General features: G+C 38.0%; 1 protein-coding gene and 2 pseudogenes across 1 annotated transcript in view; 1 reads left to right on the forward strand and 2 right to left on the reverse strand.

Annotated features, from left to right (window-relative positions):
- Positions 1-24,046, forward strand: part of GLG1 (golgi glycoprotein 1) — a 147,836-nt gene that overhangs the window by 14,644 nt on the left and 109,146 nt on the right. The gene's annotated exons all lie outside the window — the stretch shown is intronic.
- On the reverse strand, positions 11,084-11,978 carry LOC112646642 (proteasome subunit alpha type-2-like; annotated as a pseudogene).
- Positions 19,877-20,165, reverse strand: LOC118354893 (60S ribosomal protein L36-like; annotated as a pseudogene).

Below are 24,046 nucleotides of genomic sequence, written 5' to 3' on the forward strand. Positions count from 1 at the left end.
TAGGCGATAAGTTGGGGTAATCATAGGTTCACCTTGTTTGTTTCCCTTCTCTTAGGTATCATAAGCCTATACTGCCTGTTGTCCAGTTACTGAAAATTATTTCATGTATTTTGTCCAGTTAATTACTATGGGGGCAATTCGTGTATTAATTGTAGTAGGGTTCACCATCGCTTGAATTTTAATTTCTGACCTATCAAGTGGGATTAAATGGGGAAAATTTGTTAGAAAAGGAGATCCTGAATTATTTATTAAAATTGTAAATAGGGGATCCCTGGGTGGCTCAGCGGTTTGGCGCCTGCCTTTGGCCCAGGGCGCGATCCTGGAGTCCCACGTCGGGCTCCCGGCATGGAGCCTGCTTCTCCCTCCTCCTGTGTCTCTGCCTCTCTCTCTATGTCTAAATCAATCAATCAATCAATCTTTAAAAAAATTGTAAATATATGTATATATCTTTCGACCCAACAGCCCTACGTCTGAAACTATATGTAACAATATGATCAATGTGTAGGAAGTATTGAGGCTTTTTTTTTTTTTTCCGGTAATAGCAAATAATTGGGAATAACCCAACATCCTTCAGTAAAGGAGTGATTAAATATATGCATCTATACAATGAACTATTGTATTGCTATGGACAAGAAGGTTTTTACATCAGGTATGGAAAGATCTCCAAGATCTATTATTAAATTATTTGCTTGCGGGTAGCCCCGGTGGCGGTGGCGCAGTGGTTTGGCGCCACCTGCAGCCCGGGGTGTGATCCTGGAGACTGGGGATCTGAGTCCCATGTGGGGCTCCCTGCATGGAGTCTGCTTCTCCCTCTGCCTGTGTCTCTGCCTCTCTTTCTCTCTGTGTCTCTCATGAATAAATAAATAAAATCTTAAAAAAAATTATTTGCTTGCATTAGAATGCTCTGGAAGGATATAGAAGAAACTAGGCTAATGGAGGATAAAAATGGGTAGAAAACTTAACACTATATTCTTTATATTTTCTATTAAAAAATTTGAGCCAATTAGATGTTACCTATTTAACACTTAAAAAAATTAAGATAAAGAGACCTTTTTTCCCCTACGTTGACAAAACTACTTTAGCACAAGAGTGCCACAGGTATAATTTCATTATATGTCAGAGAGTCAGCTTCTCTGGCTTGAGCCAAGCCTTTTACTAACTTAGGAGGTAAAAGATTTTCTTTCAGGGATGCCTGGGTGGCTCAGCGGTTGAGTGTCTGCCTTCGGCTCAGGGCATGATCCTGGAGTCCTGGGATTGAGTCCCACATCGGGCTCTCTGCATGGAGCCTGCTTCTCCCTCTGCCTATGTCTCTGCCTCTCTGTGTGTCTCTCATGAATAAATAAATAAAATCTTAAAAAAAAAGATTTTCTTTCAGTTAATGTATTATTTAGGGCAAAACTAACTCCCCATAGTAAATCCCAAAATATCAGTAGCTTAACACAAGAGAAGTTGTGGGGAAATGATCAGCCATCTGGTGATCCAGAGACCTTGCTTCCTTCCATTTTATGCTTTTGCTTCCTGGTGGTATTGGAGTCTTCTGTTTTCATGCTGGAAAGTCAGAATCCCTGCCTGTCTGCTGCCCTTTTTTTTTTTTTTTTATCTTTATTTCCCTCCCTCCTCTTCCTCCTTTTATATAACTCATGTACCGTAAAATATACCCTTTCAACCACCTTTTCTTGAAAGCCCTGGCCCTGAGGTGATGTACTCTTTCTTATTCACATTCATTGGTGAGAATTTTTCACATGCAACACCTGGCTAGCTACACGCGGGACTGGGTGAGCATTCCCAGTGATAGTTTGGCACTATGAAAAGAGGAACACACAATTCTAGCAGCTAGCAAGCTCTCTTGCAGTTTGGACAAGTCAGGTCAAGTTCATGTGCCAGCCTTTGATTTGTCACAATAAGAAATAACTTTCAACAGATGAATGGATAAAGAAGATGGGGTGTATATGTATGTATACACACAAACGCACTGGAATATTTCTCAGCTATCAGGATGAATACCTACCATTTACGTTGATGTGGATGGAACTGGAGGGTATTGTGCTGACTGACACCGTGGGGCTGCCCCAGATTTTTTTTTTTTAAAGATTGATTGATTGATTGATTGATTGATTGATTTGAGAGAGAGAGAGAGAGGAGACAAGGGGAGGGGAGGGGATGAGACGGGAGGGGATGGAAAGGACAAAGGGAGAGAATCCAAGCTGACTCCCCGCTGAGTGCAGAGCCCAACTTTGGGCTTGATCCCAGGACCCATGAGATCATGACCTGAGCCAAAACCAAGAGCTGCTCGGTCAACCAACCAAGCCACCCAGATACTCCCTTTTTTCCTCAGTTTCTAAAGATTTTTTTTTACAGTTGTCTGTTTCTGGATGTGTCCTTTCCATTATTGTAAGTATCAGTTCATGTAATCTAAAAGGAATTCCAGATGCTTTAAGATACACCAAACCTTCAAAAAAAGAAAAAAAAAAAAAAAAGATATACCAAACCTGAGAAATTAAGCTTTCTCCTGAATGGCAGACCCTGCAGCTATGCATGGCAAGCCAAATTGATGTATGTTAGAACTTTTGCTATTATACTGAGAGTTTAGCAATGCGATATGATGGTGATTTATAGATTGCATTGAGATGGTGATAGGTTTATTCTTTAAGTTAATTAGAACATAGCAAGTAGAATAGCAAAAATGGAGAATAATTGTTACCCTGAGCCCATATCCTCCATCACCCAAAATAATTGTTTAATAATTTAGTCATAATAATAATAATTTGTATAGGATGTTGTTAACTTTTTGAAATGTCTGTGTTTAGTTTACTTAAAAAAATTCCAGGGACACCTGGGTGGCTCAGCGGTTGAGCATCTGCCTTCATCTCAGGCCATGATCCCGGGATCCAGGATCGAGTCCTGCATCAGACTCCCTGCAAGGAGCCTCTGCCTATGTCTCTGCCTCTCTCTCTCTGTGTCTCTCATGAATAAATAAATCTTAAAAAAAAAATTCCATTATTTTGTTTCTCCATTGGTTGAGTGAGACCAGTCTTTTGTGATGATAAATTAATTCCATTGAATGCTAAAGTCTAGACATAGGTTTACTCTTGCTGTACGGTGCCTGTATTTTTTGGGTTCAGAAGTTGGCTGTTAGCTGGAGGGTTTTTTTTTCCCCCTAAAGACTTTATGTATTTATCTGAGAGAGAGAGAGAGAGATAGAGAGAGAGCATGAGCACAAGCAGGGAGAGCTGCAGAGGGAGAAGGAGAAGCAGGTTCTCTGCTGAGCATGGAGCCCAATTCAGGGCTCAATCCCAGTATCTCAGGATTACAACCAAGTCAAACTCAGATGCCCAACCAGCTGAACCACCAGGCGCCCCAACCTGGAGATTTCTAAGAGTCAATTTAATAGAATTGGATATATGTTAAAATGCTGTTGGTAATGAATCCTTTTTGCCAGAAGGACATTTATTTATTTATTTTTTAAAAAGATTTTATTTATTTATTCATAGAGACACAGAGAGAGAATGAGAGGCGAGACACAGGCAGAGGGAGAGGCAGGCTCCGTGCAGAGAGCCCGACATGGGACTCAATCCAGGGTCTCCAGGATCACACCCTGGGTTGTAGGCGGCGCTAAACCGCTGTGCCACCGGGGCTGCCCCCAGAAGGACATTTAAAATATAGGGTCCTTGTTTATTTTTTCTTTATTATGTGGTTAGGTTGTAAACTAGAATACTTGTGAAATGATACTACTTGTTGAGGCAAACAAATTCATGTGTTTATTTTTTAAAGATTTTATTTATTTATTTGAGAGAGAAAGAGAGAGAGAGTGATCGAGTAAGAGAAAAAACACGAGTGGGGTGGGGGGGAGGCAGAGAGAGAGGGAGAAGTAGACTCCCGGCTGAGCAGGAAGCCTGAGGCAAGGTTCCATCCTGGGACTCCAGGATCATGACCTGAGCCTAAGGAGCTGCTTAATGGACTGAGCCACCCAGGCACCCCTGTGCTTTAAAAACCTTACCTAAGGTTAATGGTAAGAACTTAGTGATAGAGACCTTTTGCTATGAGGTGCCTTTACTATTTGGTTTAACTTGAGGGCCTAGACTTCTTGCCTGTATTTGCTTTAAGCTTTTATCCAAAATAATTACATTAAGTACCATTTTTAAAAACATTTATGCTGCGGTATCATTCTTTTTTTTAAACTATTTTACTTTTATTTATTTATTATTTTTTTAATTTTTATTTATTTATGATAGTCACACACAGAGAGAGAGAGAGAGAGAGAGAGAGAGGCAGAGACACAGGCAGAGGGAGAGGCAGGCTCCATGCACCAGGAGCCCGACATGGGATTTGATCCCGGGTCTCCAGGATTGCGCCCTGGGCCAAAGGCAGGCGCTAAACCACTGTGCCACCCAGGGATCCCCGGTATCATTCTTAAATCCTTTTCCTTCGTTTCAATTTTGGGCAAATTACCTATTATCTCTGGGTTTAATGTAACACTGGTGTTAAAACACAGAACAGTTGGATTCTTTTTTTACTTCTTTTTGAAAAGCCAAATTGGAATTCTTTTTAAAAATTTGTGGTAGGGGTACCTGGGTGGGTCAGTGGTTGAGGGTCTGCCTTTGGCTCAGGTGGTGATCCCAGAGTCCTGGGATCAAGTCCAACATCAGGCTCCCCATAGGGAGCCTGCTGCTCCCTTTGCCTATGTCTCTGCCTCTCTTTGTGTGTCTCTCATGAATAAATACATAAAATCTTAAAAAAAATTGTGGTAAAATTCCCATTGTCTTTTTTGAATTTAGATATGATGTGAGGATAGGTTTATTTTATAAAGTTAGAGGAGTGTGACTGTTACAGTGTTTTTTGTTTTGTTTTTAGTAGTGTTTAATCATGAACTGAGGTCCATTTCATTCTCTAAAAGCAGTAAATTTAGCAAAACTATTTGATAGTATTCCTCTCCCTGCAAAATTTTTGTGTGATATTTGTGGTTTTCTAGTGGTGTGGCACCTGCCTGTCTAATGTCCTCTTGTTTGTTTTTATCTTAATCTAGAGAACTTTAATAAGAAGCAGCTTTTTAGTTCAGGAGGTTCTTTGCATTGAAACATGAATAAAATTATGCCAGCATGGAATTAAATCACATAGAAGGTAGTGTAAGTTTTAAAAATAAAGAATCTTTAAAAATTTTGGTGATTTTTTTTTTCTCTATAAATCTTAACTGTATATATTATGAAAGATCCACCTGGGGAAAATATTATGCTTACCATTGGAATACACAGTTTAAATTATTGGATTAAAAAATGAGAAACTAAGCCACTGTATTGTGTTACACACTATATTTCATAAAGATTTTAGTATCATAGTATAGTGACACATCATGGTCTACTTTCTTTTTATTTTTAGATATATGTTTTGTATATTTTATTTTGTATAGAAATAACTTTTTGAAAAGGAAACATGCAGTTTCTTAATGGTATATTATTAGATTTTTTGATACTGAACTAGTTTTCATCTGTTGTTTTAGATGGTATAATTTAATTTGCCATGACTTTTCTTAGTCTATCATAATTAGAATTTAAGGACAAATTTAAAAAATGAAACTTTTCTGAAACTATGACCAATAAGAATGTTATAAATAATGATGTTAATCATATCTTCTAAGAAACACATCCTAGGAAATGGTTTGTAAATCTATTGCCAACAAAACTTGGTTCATTAATGTTAGGCATTTGTGATGCAATTCATCGTAACATTTGAAGGTAGTATTACTGGTGGTGGTTTACAAGGAACTTAGAATAAGGAGAGTCAAGAGAAGAATCAGTGTTTTTCAAAGCCATGACCAGTGGGAAGGGCTGCCTTGAGTAGCTGACATTAGTGTTTATGGCAAATTGAGCTCTTCAGTGAAATGTCTGCTTAGTTTAGAATTGTTTTTGAGAGAGATAGGAAGTCAGTGAAGATTATTGGCATCGCATGGTAAAATAGTTAAGGAAATTATTCTTGTGTGCATTGTGGATTGAAGTAAAGAAAATCTGAAAGAGCACATTGAGTGAGCTGCTTTTGTAATTAAACGATGAAGTAAAGACCTGGACTATAGTGGAGTAGTAGGAGATGGGAATGGGGTTGATGGGAGACTCATTACTCAGGAAAAATTTAGATTGCTTTTGTTCATTTGACAAACTTGGATATATATTTACTCCATGTCCCAAGCTTAATGACAGATGATAGGAATATGGTGATTATCATACCCCTCACCTCCCACTCTGAAAAGACATGATCCCTACTCTTATGGAACTTACCATCTAGTGGAAAAGAGGTAGCCATTAAAGAATCACATACACACAAGTCACAAAATAAATGGAAAATTATAGCTATGATAAGTGCTGTGAAAGAAAATATGTGAATATTTGGCTATTCAGAGAGTCAGGAAATGTTTTCCTGAGAAAATGATGATGGAGCTGAAGGAAGAGTGGAGTTTAACCAGGTGACAAGAAGTCAAAGTTTAACTGCTAGGCTACCTCTAAGAATATATAATTCTTAGCTTGTGTTTAATTTGAAATGACAGCCAGGTATTTCAAGCAATTTCCAGTAAGAGGTTGTAAATTTGGAACAAAATCTTGAACTGAACCTAAGTTTTAGTTATTCAACTTAAAAGACTATAGTTGGAGGTATGAAAGTGGTTGAGGCCACTTAAAGAATGTGTAAGTAGAAGAGTATGATTGCAAGGACTGAGCCTGGAGAATGCTCACAATTGAGGGTTGGAAAGAGGCTTGTGGAGGGAATTATAGGGAACAGAAAGAGTGGTTGACAGTTAAAAGAAGATTTAGAAGAGTTTAATTGTGGAAGCCAAGGAGGGAAATTTTAGTTGTGGGAGCCAAGGAAAGGGAAATTTGAAAGGAGTTAGTAGTAATCACTAGGGTACATAGAATAATAGTTAAGGTTGATGACTGAGAAAAGAGCACAGTTTTGGTAAAATTGAGATAGAATAGTTTCTATAGAACCTAAATTTGAACTACTTGAAACTATTTTAGTCTATTTCAGGAGTTTGATAGTGGTAAGAGGTGAGACTATCTGGAAGGGAGGATGTTCCAGTTAAAGATTTTTCAAGATTAAGGAAATCTATTTTAGTTTAAAAGAAGCCAATAGAAAGTGATGGATTGGAGATGCTGAGGAGGAAGAAGATGAATATAAATACAAAGGAAGAAAGGAAGGGAGGAGATTCAAAATAGTTTGGTGACAGAAAACTTGATTTATTATTAGTATTATTTTTTCTTGGAGAACTTAAATTACATTTAAATTTAAATTTCACAAATCTTACCATTTCCCAAGAGAGTTGGCATCTCAGGTTGCTGTGATCCACAGAGTAAAGATTATTCTGCTTTTTGTCCTTTTCTCCTTCCTCAGAACTGCTTAATTCTGAAGTCAAATTTCAGCAAAAGTAAATAGAGATGTTTAGCTCTGTTGTCCAAAATTACTGTGTAATTGCTTTCTATATTGTCAACCCTGTCAATTAATATTGCAGGGTTGTTTTATTAATATTGGGGTGAAATCAAACACTTAGGGCTTTGTGCCCCACAAATAATGTTTAGTAAGCCTGGATGACCTCTAGGAAGGTAGATCAGAAATGACTTAAATGCCATTCTGGAGGTCCAGAATATTTGGGAAAAGGACCATAAGTAGTTACTCTAAAGAAGAATTGTAGCTTCAGATATGCAAAATGTCAGGATCACTGAGTGAACATTCTGGGGACACTTGGTTGGCTCAGTGGTTGAGTGTCTACCTCCAACTCAGGGCATGATCCTGGAATCCCAAGATCAAATCTCACATCGGGCTCCCTGCATGGAGCCTGCTACTCCTCCCTCTGCTTATGTCTCTACCTGTCTCTCTGTCTCTCGTGAATAAATAAATAAAATCTTAAAAAAAAAAAAAGTGAACATTCTGGATTTAACTAGAAGTTTTTCACACCTGATCTTAGCCAAAAAGCCAAGAAATGACAGAAGTTTGTCACTACATTGTATAATACCTGAAGTTTATCAGTATGTCACCTGATTTTTTAAATATATATATATATATATATATATATATATATATATATTTTTTTTTTTTTTTAATTCACGAGAGACACAGAGAGAAAGAGGCAGAAGCAGAGGGAGAAGCAGACTCCATGCAGGGAGCCCGATGTGGGACTCCATCCCAGGACTCCAGGATCACGCCCTGGGCTGAAGGCAGGCACTAAGATGGGTGCTAAACCACTGAGTCACCCAGGGATTCCCATCTGATTTTGTTTCTTTGTACAACACCTGACTTCTTGGGCTCTTGAGTATATGTGCTTGCTTGCAGCAACACAATGTTGCATTCCCAGTTCCTAGACCAGTGCCTCTTTACATGCTCAATAAATCCTTAGTGGAAAAACAAAGTAATTTTTTTTACTGGCTGTGAGTAATTGGAAAATTATTTTCTCTGCCACTAATGCAAACAAGGAGTATCTTGTTTTGTATAGTTTATTTTCAAACTTGACATCTATCCTGTTTTTTGTTTGTTTAGAGAGAGAGTGTGTGTGTGAGTGTGAGGGTGGGGGCAGAAGGAGGGAGAAAGAGAGATTACTAAGCAGGCTCCATGCTCATCGCAGAGTCTGTCACAGGGCTCAATCTCAAAACTTAAGATCATGACCTGAGCTGAAATCAAGAGTCTGATAACGACTGAGTACCCAAGAGCCCCCTATTTGTTTTATTTATTTGTTTGTTTTTTATTTTATTTATTTATTTCCCCCTATTTGTTTTATTGTCGTACCAGCAGCGTACAAGTTCAAGAACAACCTAAAACTATGCCATCCATTTTTCCCCATTTTTTTTATTGTGATAAAATACATACAAATAGAATTTAGCGTTTTAACTATTTTTAAGTGTTCAATTCAGAATAGACTAAATACATTTACATTGTTATTAAGCTATCAATCACTGCCGTCCATCTTCAGAACTTTTAATCATCCCTAACTGAAACTCCCTAACTCCCCATTCTGCCTCCCTCCAGCCTCTGGCAACCACCATTCTTTATGTCTCTGAATTTTACTCCTGTAGTGCCTCGTGCCTCTTATAAGTAGAATCATAGAATATTTGTCCTTTTGTGTCTGGCCTATTTCTCTTAGCGTTAATGTCTTTAAGGTTCATCCGTGTTTGGCATGTAACAGAATTTCCTTATTTTTTAAGGCTGAATAATCATTACATTTTTACAACACCTAGTGTTTATCCATTCATCTATTAAACACTTTGTGTTGCTTCTGCCTTTTGGCTATTGTGAATCATATTGCTAGGAACATGTGTGTAATAGTATCTGAGACCTTGCTTTCAATTCCTTTGGATATATAGTCAGAAGTGGAATTGCTAGATCATAAGGTAATTTTATTTTCATTTTTTTGATGAATGGGCATACTGTTTTCCATAGTAATGGCACCATTTTACATTACCACCAGCAGTGCACAGAGTTCCAATTTCTCCACACCCTCTCCAACACTTATTATTTTCCGTTTTCTTTTTTTTTCATTTTTAAAAACATCCATTCTAATGGATGTGAAGCGATATCTTACTGTGGTTTAGATTTGCATTTCCCTAATGATTAGTTTTGTCAGGCATTTTCATGTGTTTATTGGCCATCTGTATACCTCCTTTGGAGAATTGTTTATTCAGGTACTTTCCTCATTATTAGTTGGGTTTTTTGTTATTGAGTTGTAGGAGTTTGTTATGTGTTCTTGATATTAACCTCTTATCACATAAATGATTTGCAAGTATTTTCTCTCATCCCACAGGTTGCCTTTTCACTCTGTTGATTGTATACTTTGATGCACAGTTTTTTAATTCTGATGTAATCCGGTTTATCTGTTTTTGTTGTTGTGTGTGCTTTTGGTGTCATAGCCAAGAAATCATTGACAAATTCAGTGTTATAAACTTTGCCTGTCCTCTCTTCTAAGAGTTTGCAGTTTTAGCTCTTACATTTAGGTCTTGGATCCATTTTGAGTTAAATTTTGTACTTGCTATAGGGTAAGTGTACAGCTTTATTCTTTTGCATGAGGATATCCAGTTTTTCTAATACCATTTGTTGGAAATTCTGTCCTTTCCCCATTGAATGGTCTTGCCATCTTTGTTTAAAGTCATTTGATCATATATGCTAAAGTTTATTTCTGGGCTCTTTACTCTGTTCCATTGGTCTATGTGTCTTTATGCTAGCACCACAGTTTTAACTATTGTAGCTTTGTAATTAGTTTTGAAATCAATAAATGTAAGAGAGCTCAAACTTTGTTCAAGATTGTTTTGGGGCGGCCCTGGTGGCTCAGCGGTTTAGCGCCACCTTTGGTCCAAGGCGTGATCCTGGAGACCTGGGGATCAAGTCCCGCGTCGGGCTCCCTGCCTGGAGCCTGCTTCTCCCTCTGCCTGTGTCTCTGCCTCTCTCTCTCTCTCTCTGTCTCTCTCTGTCTCTATGAATAAATAAATGAAAATTTTTAAAAAAGATTGTTTTGACTATTCAGGGTCCCTTGAGATTCTATATGAATTTTTGGATGGATTTTTCAAAAAGCATTACTTAGATTTTAATAGGGATTGCATTTAATTGTAAATCTTTTTGGTGGTATTGGCAATATTGTCTTCCAACCCATGTACATGGGATATCTTCCCACTTATCTGTGTCTTTACTTTCTTTCCAGAATGTTTCGTGGTTTTCAATGTACAAGTCTTTCTCCTCTTTGGTTAAATTTATTCCTATGTGTTTTTTTGATGTTATTGTAAATGAAATTGTTTACTTAGTTTCCTTTTAAAATCATTCATTCCCCTGAGTTTTTGACCTCAAGCTTGACCACACCTAGCCTGGAGCAATTGTCAGTTACAATTGCTATGTTCCTCTGGATGCTGGCTCCAGCGATGGTTTTCTTCTGGGTTTTAGCATCCAGTAAGCTGTGATTCTCCGTATTTGCTTGTCTCTCCAATTTTTGGCAAGAGTTTGCCCTATGACTTGAGTTCTCTTCTGGATCTAAGAAGAGTTAATTTATAGTTAGTTCATCTTTTCTTGTGAGGATGGGAGTGATGAGAGTGATGGTTTCTTTTTATTGTTATTGTTTTGTTTTATTTTGTTTTTTTTTTTTTGGATTTAACAGTTTATTATGATTTATAAGTATCATTTTAAAAACATCAGTCCATTAAACCATGTAGAAATAAGTATGCAAAAAGTCTGCAAAATAAAACATACTTTAAACATGTTTAAGTAGAGGGATTATCTGAAATTCCAGATTTTTCAGTCACTTGGTTATTATGCTATGGCAGCCAAGTAATCCTTAACTTCAGTTGGAGTGAGCCTTCTGAATCCAGCTTCATTGCAGATTCCAACCTCTATGTTGTCTTCTGTCATTTGCCCTTCAAAGCTTTCCTTTAGGGTTAATATGGCTGTATGAATGGCATCTTCAAGTTCCAGGTCTTCATTATATCTTTTCTCAAGGAAAGTCTTCCCATTCACATAGTTCTTTCCCATTGCTGTGGCTTTCCAGGCAAAGTAAGCTCCAGATGGATCTGACTGAAATAAGTAAGGTTGCCCCTCATTCCAACCACAAATTAGTAGGGAAACTCCAAATGGATGAACACCACCTGATTGAGTGTATTCTTGCATCACTGAAGCTACTCTCTGTACCAGCTGAGCTGTGGAAATGGGTTCTTGGTAAACAAGATAGTATTGCTGAGCAAGTTTTTGAGCTCTGTGCACAAGCACTCTGTAATCTGGGCCCATGTCACTATACACCAGGCCTGTGTGCTTGGTTAATTGGTTCTACTTTGTGGACACCTCACTCATCATACAGAATAGATTTCTGTTTCTTCTCAGTTGCTAATACCACACCATTTGCAGCTTTAATTCCCACTGAAGGGGCTCCTCCAGCTACAGCAGCCAAAGCATATTCAGTCTGGACAAGTTTACCAGATGGGCTGAATGTAGTCAGCGAAAAGCTGTAACCGCGCTCCGCCATCTTTACCTGGAGTCGGGAGTGATGGTTTCAAAGCACTTTATATATTGGCCCAGAAGCCAGAAGTTTTCTAGGCTCTCTTACACTTTTCTAGTTCTAGCCCTGCAATCACTCACTTCTCCAAGGAATTTTCTTTCCTTTTAGTGGAGAATGATATTTAGAAGCCAAGATTCAGGTGCTAGGTGTGCTCATTGCTTCTGAAGTTATTGCTTCAGCAGGCAAAGCAAGAAAAGTGTATGTGTGTGTGTTTGTATTTACATAAATACATTCGTATGTACATATACATATCCATATGTGTGTGTATATACACATAGACATCTAATCATATCTGTATATATAGACACACATGTTAAAAAGTGATTTTTTTTCATATCAATGCCTCTGATACCACAGGATTCATTCTAGCTTTCTCCTTTTCCACGTTTATAATTTCCTTCTGTCACATAATAGGATATTAGGAAAACGTGGTTCCTATTATCAAGTTATTTATTTATTTGCTGAATCTGTAATAGACTTAAAATAATTTTAGAATGCTAAGCTATGCCATTGTGAGAAAACAAACCTCCTGGGATTCAGTATTTGTTTACAGCTCTTTTTGTCATTAGACTGAGTATATATAGTCAGAATACTGTTTTCATGAACCTTTTTTTTTAAGATTTATTTATTTATTTATTTATTTATTTATTTATTTATTTATTTATGAGAGAGAGAGAGAGGCAGAGACACAGGAGGAGGGGGAAGCAGGCTCCATGCCGGGAGCCCGATGTGGGACTCGATCCCGGGACTCCAGGATCGTGCCCTGGGCCAAAGGCAGGCGCTAAACCGCTGAAACACCCAGGGATCCCCTTCATGAACCTTTAAAGTTATCTCCCTCCTCTTTACTTCTCTATTCTTCATGATTATGCTCATTTGAAATATAGTTAGGTTAATTTTCTTTCCTTCCCCTTCCCTTTCTCTCCTCTCTTTCGTCTTCCCTTCCCTTTTGGGAGAGAGGGAGCAGGGGCAGAAGGAGAGGGAGAGAGAATTTTAAACAGGCTTCACACTCAGCACAGAGCCTGATGCAGAGTTCCATCCATCTCATGACCCTGAGATCACAACCTGAGCCAAAATCAAGGGTGGGGCACCTAACAGACTGAACCACCCAGGCACTCTTTATTTTTTTTTTTTCTTCTTTTAATTGCATTTTTGCCATCCTTCAGTCTTACTTTAAAAACTTTGAGTCCGTAAAAATAACATGGTTTTAGGGGCACTTGGATGGCTCAGTTGGTTAAGCATCTGCCTTTTGGCAGATCAGGTCATGATCTCAGGGTTCTGGAATTGAGCCCCACATCTCATGCTCCCTGCTCAGTGGGGAGTCTACTTCTCCCTCTCCCTCTGCCCTTCCCCCTGCTCATGTTCTCTCTCCCTCCCTTTTTATCAAATAAATTTTTAAAAAATCTTAAAAAAAAACATTCTGAATTGCCTTCCTGCTATGCCTTTTATCCCATTCCCATCCCTCCATTCATTGCTGCACATTCTCTGGGTAGCCAGTCTGTTTATAATTTATACTTTGTTTATGTACAAGTGAGCAGATACTGTGTATTTTCTTGTTTTTCCTTCATTCTTACCCAAAAGTTAGCATAGTTGATCTCTTTTGCACTTTGCATTTTTTCTTTTTTCTTTTTTTTTTTTTGCACTTTGCATTTTTTCATTTAACATTATATCTTGGAAATCACTTTAAATCAATTCATAGAGATCTTCCATTGTTTATTCAGCCACTTTCCTATACATGAGTATAAAAGTTATTTCCCATATTTCACAGTTAGGAACAATTCTACCCTGAAATGCCCTGTATTTAATGTATTTTTATATTGTTGGAGGTACTGTTTCTAGAAGTGCCATTTTGTTGGCTTTTGTTACTGCAGCATCAGAATATAAGTTCCAAAGCAAATTAAAATTTTTTGAAGTTTTGTACAATTTATTGTTCACAAGCAGTTAATTTTTCAAAAACCTATTAATAGATGACTCCCAAGTACTGCTACTGGGTGATGTAAACTGGCTGAAAAATCTCACTATCTGAATTGCTTTAGAAGCTAAACACGCAGAAAATTTGAACCAGGAAGACTCTCCTATCTCAGGAAGTTATGTTCAAGTTCATTAACTCACTTTAAGTCACAAAACATTATATACTATTTCATAATTATTTTTCTTAATTAGTTCTTAGTTGTAATTTTTGGGGAAAGATTGTCATGTATATCTCTGCAAGTAATATGAAGTACATATTACAAGTACATACTTGTTAGAAAAAAATCTAGACATATATTAACAAGACTTAAAGTTTTAAAAATCGGTGCTTGATTTAAAAAACAAAACCATCACAGCATTTATTGTTAATATGGCTTTGTTTCTCAAGGACTTTTCTGTGTTGAACTGTTGCTTTTCTTTTACCCAACTCTTAGATCTCCTGTTATTCAGATAGGCCTAGAAAAGCCTCACTGGGATTTTTTTTATCTGTACTAAGAGCAATGTTTTCAATTTAGTTCTTTGATTTAGCATCTTTAGTAGCCTTTCATTTAGGTCTGTGTTTTTAAAAAATAGTGCAGCATTAGCTTCAGCTATTTTGGAAGTGTTATGCTAATACCTTTACATAAAGATCTCTTGAGTTTTTAAAATAGTTCGTGCATTTAATTTCTCAAATCATGGTTATGTTGTTAGTACTCAACTAATACTGGGGCAGCCTTGAACCCTCTGATTCAGGATCCCATTGCATTTATGGGGATTATTAAGAGCTAACTCTTAACATAGAACTTTCAGGACCAGAATACATTTACCTATTTTTAACTAGTTAAATATTACTTAAATGCCTTGTAAGATGAAAAATTGTTTCAAAGGTCTTTTCTTAAATCTTATTCTAACTGGAGGACTCAAGATAATCTATGTAAATGGTATTTGGGAAGAATTTAAGAAAACAAAACCAAACTGTTATCTCTAGACTAGGTAATTTTTTGTACTGAACCATAACACAGCAGAATAGGAATACAAGTTCAGAAAATGCTCACATATTCGCATAGACACCATACGTCCTGGCAGGCATATGATTATTGGAGTAATACATACATAGTTTTATTTTTTTTTTTTTTAATTTTTATTTATTTATTTATGATAGTCACAGAGAGAGAGAGAGAGAGAGGCAGAGACACAGGCAGAGGGAGAAGCAGGCTCCATGCACCGGGAGCCCGATGTGGGATTCGATCCCGGGTCTCCGGGATCGCGCCCTGGGCCAAAGGCAGGCGCCAAACCGCTGCGCCACCCAGGGATCCCCATACATAGTTTTAATACATGGTTGTAGAAGTCAGAGTGCTACCAGGTTTATAATAGAAAATGGTAATCTATTTTAGCACTTCCCACTTTTAGCTCTTTTAGCTCTTTATTCTTGCATTTATTTAATTTTTAAGTAGAATACTTATGCTGTCTTTTGGTTTTGTAAAAATATTACACATTATTGATTTCTTACAAATGATTTACATTTAGTCTTTATAAAACACACTTCACAGTATTTACTCTGAAATTGAACTTCATAGAGCAAGAAATCCTACAAAGCTAAAGCAACATCTTTTGTATTAGTGCTGCCCAGTTTGTACTTGATTATAAAAGGAAAAATAAATTCATTGGTGAGTTTTATATAAATGATGTAGACTCTGCTGCACCAGAGACAGTATTCAGACAAGTCTGTAGCTGTAGCATATGGCATTAATTGGCTGACTTCTGCAGAAAGCTTTTACCTACTTTAATGAGATCAATTTTGGTCCATTTCCTTTTTGTCTCTGATTCATCAATCATGAATCATCAACATACTCATATAAGTAAACAGTTTTTTTAAAGAGAGATCAAACTCGTTGCTACTTAGATCTGATTGGTTAAAAAAACAAAAGCAAACAAAAAAACCAACCTAAAAGTTGTGTTTTATTCATTCTTTCTGTTTTAACAGAGAACAGGGAACAAATCTAAGTTCTTGCTATAAGAATGTTTTGGTGTGAAGTCAGAATACTTAAGAGTATGACATGTGATACCCTTAGTTTGGTATTTTACAATTTTCATCATTGTATTTGAGATTCTTATTACAGATTACAGTGTATGAGCTGTGTTTATTTTGCACTGCTGGACAAGTAAACTTAACTTTGCAAACAAAGGTCTTTGTTAGAAAACATTTCTAGAGGGACACCTGGGTGGCTGAGCGTCTGCCTTCCACCCAGGGCGTGATCCTGGAGTCCCGGGATCCAGTCCCGCATCCGGCTCCCTGCATAGGGCCTGCTTCTCTGTCTGCCTATGTCTCTGCCTCTCTCTCTGTGTCTCTCATGAATAAATAAATAAAATTTTAAAGAAAAAAAAAACGTTTCTAGAGTCTACCTTTGGGGATTTCCTTTGTGATTCAAACAACTTATCAGAATAGGTTTACTTAAAATTTGTGTGAATGGTAGTTTTTAAATTGGGAAATACTTTCATCTACATAGAAACAGCTATGGGTATAGTTTGACAGATTTTTCTGAATTGGTATTCAATTTTAAAATTTCTTTTAATAACTCTTGAAAACATCATTTATATAAAACTCACCAGTGAATATATTCTTCCTTTTATAAGCAAATACATATTGGGCAGCCCTAATACAAAAGTTGTTGTGTTAGCCTTGGCATTTTCCTGATTTTAGAGATTAATTTCTCTTTTTTGATGTTTATCAGAGCCTGTATGTATAGGCTTTGCTCTTTGCAAAGTGAATAGGATAATCCTCTGAAAGTTATTTTTTGTGCATTTTTATTGAAGCCCAGGGTTGTGGAGGGTTGGGTCCTATGTATAGAGTATGATAGAAGTCATTAGAAAAAATGATTTGACCTCAATAAGATCTCAGTGTCTATTTTCCTGAATTAGACTTGGTTTCTCCGAGAAGTAAAAATACGAAATAGTTCTTCAGCCACTCATTTAGGTTCCTATGCATAAATAAACAGAAACTTGTCAAAGATTAGATTTTTTTAAAAAAGATTTTATTTATTCATGAGAGACACAGAGAGGGGGAGGGGCAGAGAGAGGCAGAGACATAGGCAGAGGGAGAAGCAGGCTCCTTGCAGGGAGCCTGATTAGGGACTCGATCCCAAGGACCCCAGGATTATGCCCTGAGCCAAAGGCAGATGCTCAACCACTGAGCCATCCAGGCATCCCCAAAATTATATTTTTAAATGAAGAGAATAAAAAGTAAAATTTTTCTTCCCTAAGCTTAATTGATATTTTTGGCTTAGTTCTTGTTAAAACATTTTGGAAACCTGTTAAATTAAAATCTGGAGTAGATCTGTTCTCATTTCCTCAGCATCCCTGTTTTATGAAGCACCCATTTATGCCCATTTATATCTTAGACTAGAAATTAGCAATCTATAGCCCATGGGCCAAACCCAGCTCACCAGCTCACAGCCTGTTTTTTTTTATGTTTTTGGAGGGAAGAATAGTTTTTACATTTTATATTAACTAATTAAATTAATTAAGATTTTATTTATTTTTTCATGAGAGACACAGAGAGAGAGAGAGAGAGAGAGAGGCAGAGACACAGGCAGAGGAGAAGCAGGCTCCATGCAGAGAGCCTGACGTGGGACTCGATCCGGGGTCTCCAGGATCACGCCCTGGGCTGCAGGCGGCGCTGAACCGCTGCGCCACCGGGGCTGCCCGGCTGAGAGTTTTAATACAGTAGACAGCTTCTGGCAAAAATCCCATGGTTACCTGGTTATAATGCTTTGTTATTTATCATATTTTATTGACTGTAAAGTGTACTTTTTATTTTTCACCTTAACATCTTGAAATCAGGATCCATCTTAAATTCCATGACATAGTTATGATTGGCAGAGTTTTTTCCTCCAGTGATAGATGAAATAATGGTGCATCTTAAAATCAATACGGTATGGCTTTTGTATATTCTACTCATTGATAATATCTCTTAAGTGCTTCGTTTTCTTATTCCTTATGTTAATTCCACCCCTTCTTAATTTGCTGTTAGGCCATAATTCATTATTTTGGAAATCTTTCATCATTTAAGGGTTTGCTTTGAGAGTTATTTTAATTCTGAGATTGGTGTATTGATTTAGATCAAAGCACCATCAACCATATCTAGTCAACAGAACAATTTAGGAAAATGAACAGTTAACATAGAGTGTTTTGAATAGCATACTATTCTGATCTGTTACTGGTTGCAGATGGCCTGGGGCTGGTCTTTAATATTAGCTACTATTTTGCTAAAGAGACTGTAGAAGAACATTAACTAGAAAACCTTTTTAGCTTTAGCCTTAGCTAAGACTTTCTTGAATGCTTGTAACTGGGAACACCTTATAGTAATATCTGTTGATGGAAAATTGGCAGCGGCGTGGTCTTAGAGTCCTAGGATCGAGTCCCACATCGGGCTCCCTGCAAGGAGCCTGCTTCTCCCTCTGCCTCTGTCTCTACCTCTCTGTGTTTGTCTCTCATGAATAAATAACTAAAATCTTAAAAAAAGAAATTAACACAGTAATTGTTTTAAGACCTTAAGTATCTCCTAATGTGAGCCCCTTTGTATTAACAGAGAGAGTATGTTTTTAAAATCTTATTTCAGAAGAAAAATCAGAAGTCAATAATTCAAAAAAAAGGCAATCCAAATAGCAGTGGAAAGGAAGTTGGAATTAATGCCAACTTTAAATATACAGGCATTACATTTTTTAATTTAAGTTAGTGATTCAAGCTGTAGTTGCAACCTGGGGTGATTTTAAACTATCAGTACCTGGATATCTCAGGTAAATTAAATCAGAATGTCTGGGAGTGGTTGCTGACATTGAAATTTTTTAGTTATTGTATTACAAAAGCAGCTGGTAGTAAATTTTTTTCATTCTATTACTGTATTACAACAGCATTATTTTTATAGATTTACCCATGTACTTAGCCCCTTCTTTACTCCTCATGCCTTCTTGCATCTTTGATCTTCCATCTGGGACCACTTTCGCTCTGCCTACAGTACATTCTTCAGTACATCCTTCCTTTAGTGAGGGTCTTCTGGTGGCCAGCTGTCAGGTTTTGTCTGTCTGGAAAGGTCTTTATTCTACCCTGTTCTTAAAAGATATTTTTGTTAGGTCTAGGTATCAATTATCTATTTCTGGGTAACAGACCATCCCAAAGTCAGTGACTGAAAAACAACAACTGGTTCCCCATGTATCTGTAGGTTAGCAGTTTGGGCAGGGCTCAGTGAGATGGCTTGTCTCTGGTCTACATCGTATCAGCTCAGCTTATTCATCTGTAGTCACTTGTCAGGTCAGCTGGGGGCTGGGCAGTCATATGTCTGCTGTTCTGCTATAGAAATGGCAAGTTCCAATGCACAAGCATTTTTCAAGCTCATATTTGCTGATGTCAGAGCAAAGGAGAGCAAGACCAGTGGCCAAGATTCCAAAGAGTAGAGGAATTAAGACTCCATTTCTCAATGGGAAGGGTGGCGATGTCATATTTAAAGGAGTGTGGAGTGTGTGTAAAGAAATGGGAGAGATTTATGGCTTAAAAAAATCTATTACAGTATATAGAATTTTAGGTTGGAATATTTTTTCTTTTTAGCACACTTTCTTCTTTCCACTGTCTTTTGACTTTCACTGTTGTGCTATTGAGCAGTCAGTTCCTGTGGCTTCTTTTCAGATATTCTTTGTGTTTTCTCATTCATTATAATTTGTCTAGGTGTGAATTTCCTTTTATTTGGCTTTATTGAATTTCTTTTGATTTAGTGTCTTTCATCCATTCTGGAAAATTCTTAGCCATTATCTGCCTCTGTCCCACTCTTTCTGTTCTTCTTTTAGAACTTCACTTAACAGAAAACTTCTTTTTCTTGCTGTTTTCCTATGTTTATTTATTTCTGTGAGGGTTTTATTATATACAGAGTGGGGAGAGGGCTCAGTCTTTGGCAGCTGCTTTCCTCTTGGCAGCCAGGACTTCACTCAGTTCCTGTTTGCTTTCTCTTGGCATGGATGTGTGTCCACTTTTCTTGATGATCTTGAGGGCATACTTGTCCTTGGAGATTCGAACAGCTCTAAGGTAGTCTCCTTGTATGAGCAAAGCCACATAACTCTCCGATCATGTCCCTTAGGAATTTGGTGTGCATGGTGAGGTGTCCACGGTGGTGGCTGTGCCTCAGCTGGCTCATGTTTTGGGTTGTGTGGCCCTTCTTGAGGCCTGTGGCCATGGATCATCACAGAACTATGGTGGCTGTTCTTCAACCGCTGCTGCGGTGTAAGGCTCTGCATTAATTAATTTCCACTTCTTGCTACATTCTGAATAATTTGTTTGACTTACCTTCTAGTTTACGAATTTGTTCTTCTATTATATCCAGCTGCTTAACTCTACTTTTTTTTTTTTTTTTTTTTTAAAGAATTTGAGAGAGAGCACAAGTTAGGGGAGAGGGTACAGAGAGAGGGACAAGCAGACTCCCTACTGAGGAGGGCTTGATCCCAGGACCTCGAGACCATGGCCTGAGCTAAAGGCAGTTGCTTAGCTGACTGAGCCACCTAGGCATCCCTCTTTGCTACTCTTTTTAAAACTAATTACTGGGACACCTGGGTTGCTCAGCAGTTGAGCATCTGTCTGCCTTTGGCTCAGGGCATGATCCTGGGATCATGTCCCACATTGGGCTTCCTACATGAAACCTGCTTCTCTCTCTGCCTATGTCTCTATCCCTTCCTCTGTGTCTTTCATTAATAAACAAATAAAATCTTTTTTTTTTAATTTTTATTTATTTATGATAGTCACACACACAGAGAGAGAGAGAGAGGCAGAGACACAGGCAGAGGGAGAAGCAGGCTCCATACACCGGGGGCCCGACGTGGGACTCGATCCCGGGTCTCCAGGACCGCGCCCTGGGCCAAAGGCAGGCGCCAAACCACTGCGCCACCCAGGGATCCCAATAAACAAATAAAATCTTAAAAAAAAAAAAAACAACTGGGGATCCCTGGGTGGCGCAGCGGTTTGGCACCTGCCTTTGGCCCAGGGCGCGATCCTGGGGACTCGGGATCGAATCCCACGTCGGGCTCCCGGTGCATGGAGCCTGCTTCTCCCTCTGCCTGTGTCTCAGCCTCTCTCCTCTCTCTGTGTGACTATCATAAATAAATAAAAATTAAAAAAAAAAAAACAACTAAATTACTGTAGTTCATCATTTTTTCCCTTTTTTATTAAAATATAATTTACATGCAGTAAAATTCACTTTCATGTGTGCGTGTGCATGCAGTCTTGTGTTTTAATGCATGCATAGATTCATTGTCTATATATCTATGTGTTTGCCAATATCACACTTTTTTTTAAAGATTTTATTTATTGAGAGAGCACACATATGTGAATGGGGGAGGGGCAGAGGAAGAGGAAGAGAGAATCTCAAGCAGACTTCATGTGGAGTGCAGAGCCCAATGCAGGGCTCCATCTCAAAACACTGAGATCATGACCAGAGCTGAAATCAAGAGTCAGATGCTGGGGATCCCTGGGTGGCTTGTGGTTTGGCACCTGCCTTTGGCCCAGGGTGCAATCCTGGAGACCAGGGATTAAGTCCCGTGTCGGACTCCTTGCATGGAGCCTGCTTCTCCCTCTGCCTGTGTCTCTGCCCCTCTCTCTCTCATGAATAAATAAAATCTTAAAAAAAAAAAAAAGCAGCACAAGTAATGATAAACTGGAATCTGTTAGAGATGTATTTGAAATCTGAGATCAGGGACACCTGGGTAGCTCAGTGGTTGAGTGTGTCTGCCTTTGGCTCAGGTCGTGATCCTAGGGTCCTGGGATTGAATCCTGCATTGGGCTCCCCCAGCAAGGAGGAGCCCAGTGCAATCCTGCTTCTCCTTCTGCCTGTCTCTGCCTCTCTCTCTGCGTGTCTCTCTCATGAATAAGTAAATAAAATCTTTAAGAAAAAAATCTGAGATCAGTATTTACAAGATGGATGTGTTCTGGGTTTGTCATTGACAGCTGATAAATAGCTAGCTATTTATACTTTAGCTGATAAATAGCTAGCTATGTATACTTTCAAACCTAGGAAAATATAGAATAACTATTTGGGTGTACTGTGTTAAAAGAATATTAAGATTTCTAGTAAAGTTTTCTGCTTTTACCATATTCTGCCCTAAATTCTTCATAAAGTAATATAAAAATAGTAAATAATCATTTACTTAATATTTTTCCTAGTATTCTGAAGGTTAAGTATAGCAATTAGGATTGTTCTGTTATCTCTGTCAAATAGTTCTGGTAACTGAAATTTTTAAAGATATGTTTGTCTTTCTGTTCTCATTCAACATGTCTTATTTTGTAGTATGTTTATTTTTACTGTATGTCACTCATTGTCTTTTGGGAAATTATTTGTAGGAATGATTTGGTGCCTAAGATAAAAGTGCTGTTTTTCAGAAAAGGATTTTTATTTGCTTCTGTCAGGCAGTTCTGACCCCTGCCAGTCCAGGACCACCTTAAGTCATTTTCATAGTCTTGAGGTTTTCTGAAATGGCCAGACAATGCAAATCTGTGGAAGGGATGGTTTACTTGTAGTTTTTCCTAAAAGTGTAGCCTTTTGAGATTCCAACTTAAAGGAGGAACATCTCTTATTAGACTTTCCACCTTGGGCAGATCTTTGTTTCTGCCCACATAGCCCTTCAAAAAAGGAGGCCCCATTTTGATCAGTTTAGCAAGACTCTTCAAGGCAAAAATAGATTTTGAGTTCTCCTGTTTTTGGGTATCCCCCTTTCAGCAATGGCTTGACAATATCTATAATATTGTTATTATCTGTTAGTTGCTTTTAAGATTTTTTAATCTTTCACCATTTTTAGTTGATTATAATTTGAGGGTCATTCCAAATAATCCAAACCACCATTACAAGAAATGGATTACCATGTCTTTTTTTTTTTTTTTTTTTTAAAGCTTCCCTATTAGTTTACATGTATACTAGGTTTAGGATACTATTGATTAAGCAAATAGAAGATATTTGTAGAACTATAAGAATTAAATAGGTGGGGGGTCACATTTTAGGAGCGAGAGTCCAAGAGTCCTTAAAACCATTGAGTGAATACCATTTACCTCATCGTAGATGGAACTGGGGGTTTATTATGCTGAGTGAAATGTTAATCAGAGAAAGACAATTATATGATTTCATTCATATGTGGAATATAAGAAATAGTGAAGGGGACCATAAGGAAGGAGGGGAAACAATGGGGAAAAATCAGAGAGGAAGACAAATCATGAGAGACTCTTAATTTTGGGAAACAAACTGAGGGTTGCTGAAGGCGGGAGGTGAGTGGCAGGATGGGATACCTGAGTGATGGGCGTTAAAGAGGGCATGTGATGTGATGAGCATTGAGTGTAATACTAAATGATGGCAAATTGAATTTAAATTTTAAAAGTTAAAAAATCATTTGGTATAATGTTCATTTCAGTTTATTTTATTTATTTTTTTTAAAGATTTTATTTATTCATGAGAGACACAGAGGAGAGGCAGAGAGACACAGGCAGAGGGAGAAACAGGCTCAAGGCAGGGAGCCCCATGCGGGAATCGATCCCAGGTCTCCAGGATCACGCCCCAGGCCAAAGGCAGGCGCCAAACCGCTCAGCCACGCAGGGATCCCTCATTTCAGTTTAAACACGCACATCAGACAAAAACTTGATTTTCTTCAGTTAATAAAAGGATGAAACCAAATATTTTTGTTATCTTTGGGGCTTTTGAGTTGGACAAATATATTTGTGGTTGTGCTTACCAGTATGGAAAATTGAGGCTTGGTATGAAAAAAAAAATATTACCAAAACCCTTATTAATGGCTGCTATAGTGCCTGGATGACAGAATATGACCCACCCCATACTCATGAGTTGTGACATGCCTAGTGGAAATGTAAGGTTCAACTTTTTTTTAAAAAAAGATCTATTTAAGAGAGAGAGTGCACGTGTGCATGTACACACAGTAGGGGGGGAGGGGCAGAGGCAAAGGGAGAAAGAATCTTAGGCAGACTCCATGCAGAGGACAGAGTCCACATGAGGCTTAATCTAATGACCCTAAGATCACGACCTGAACCAAAACTGAGAGTCAGACGCTTAACTGTGCCACCAAGGCA

Source organism: Canis lupus, chromosome 5 (genome assembly GCF_003254725.2).
Source record: "Canis lupus dingo isolate Sandy chromosome 5, ASM325472v2, whole genome shotgun sequence".
Classification (NCBI taxonomy): domain Eukaryota; kingdom Metazoa; phylum Chordata; class Mammalia; order Carnivora; family Canidae; genus Canis; species Canis lupus.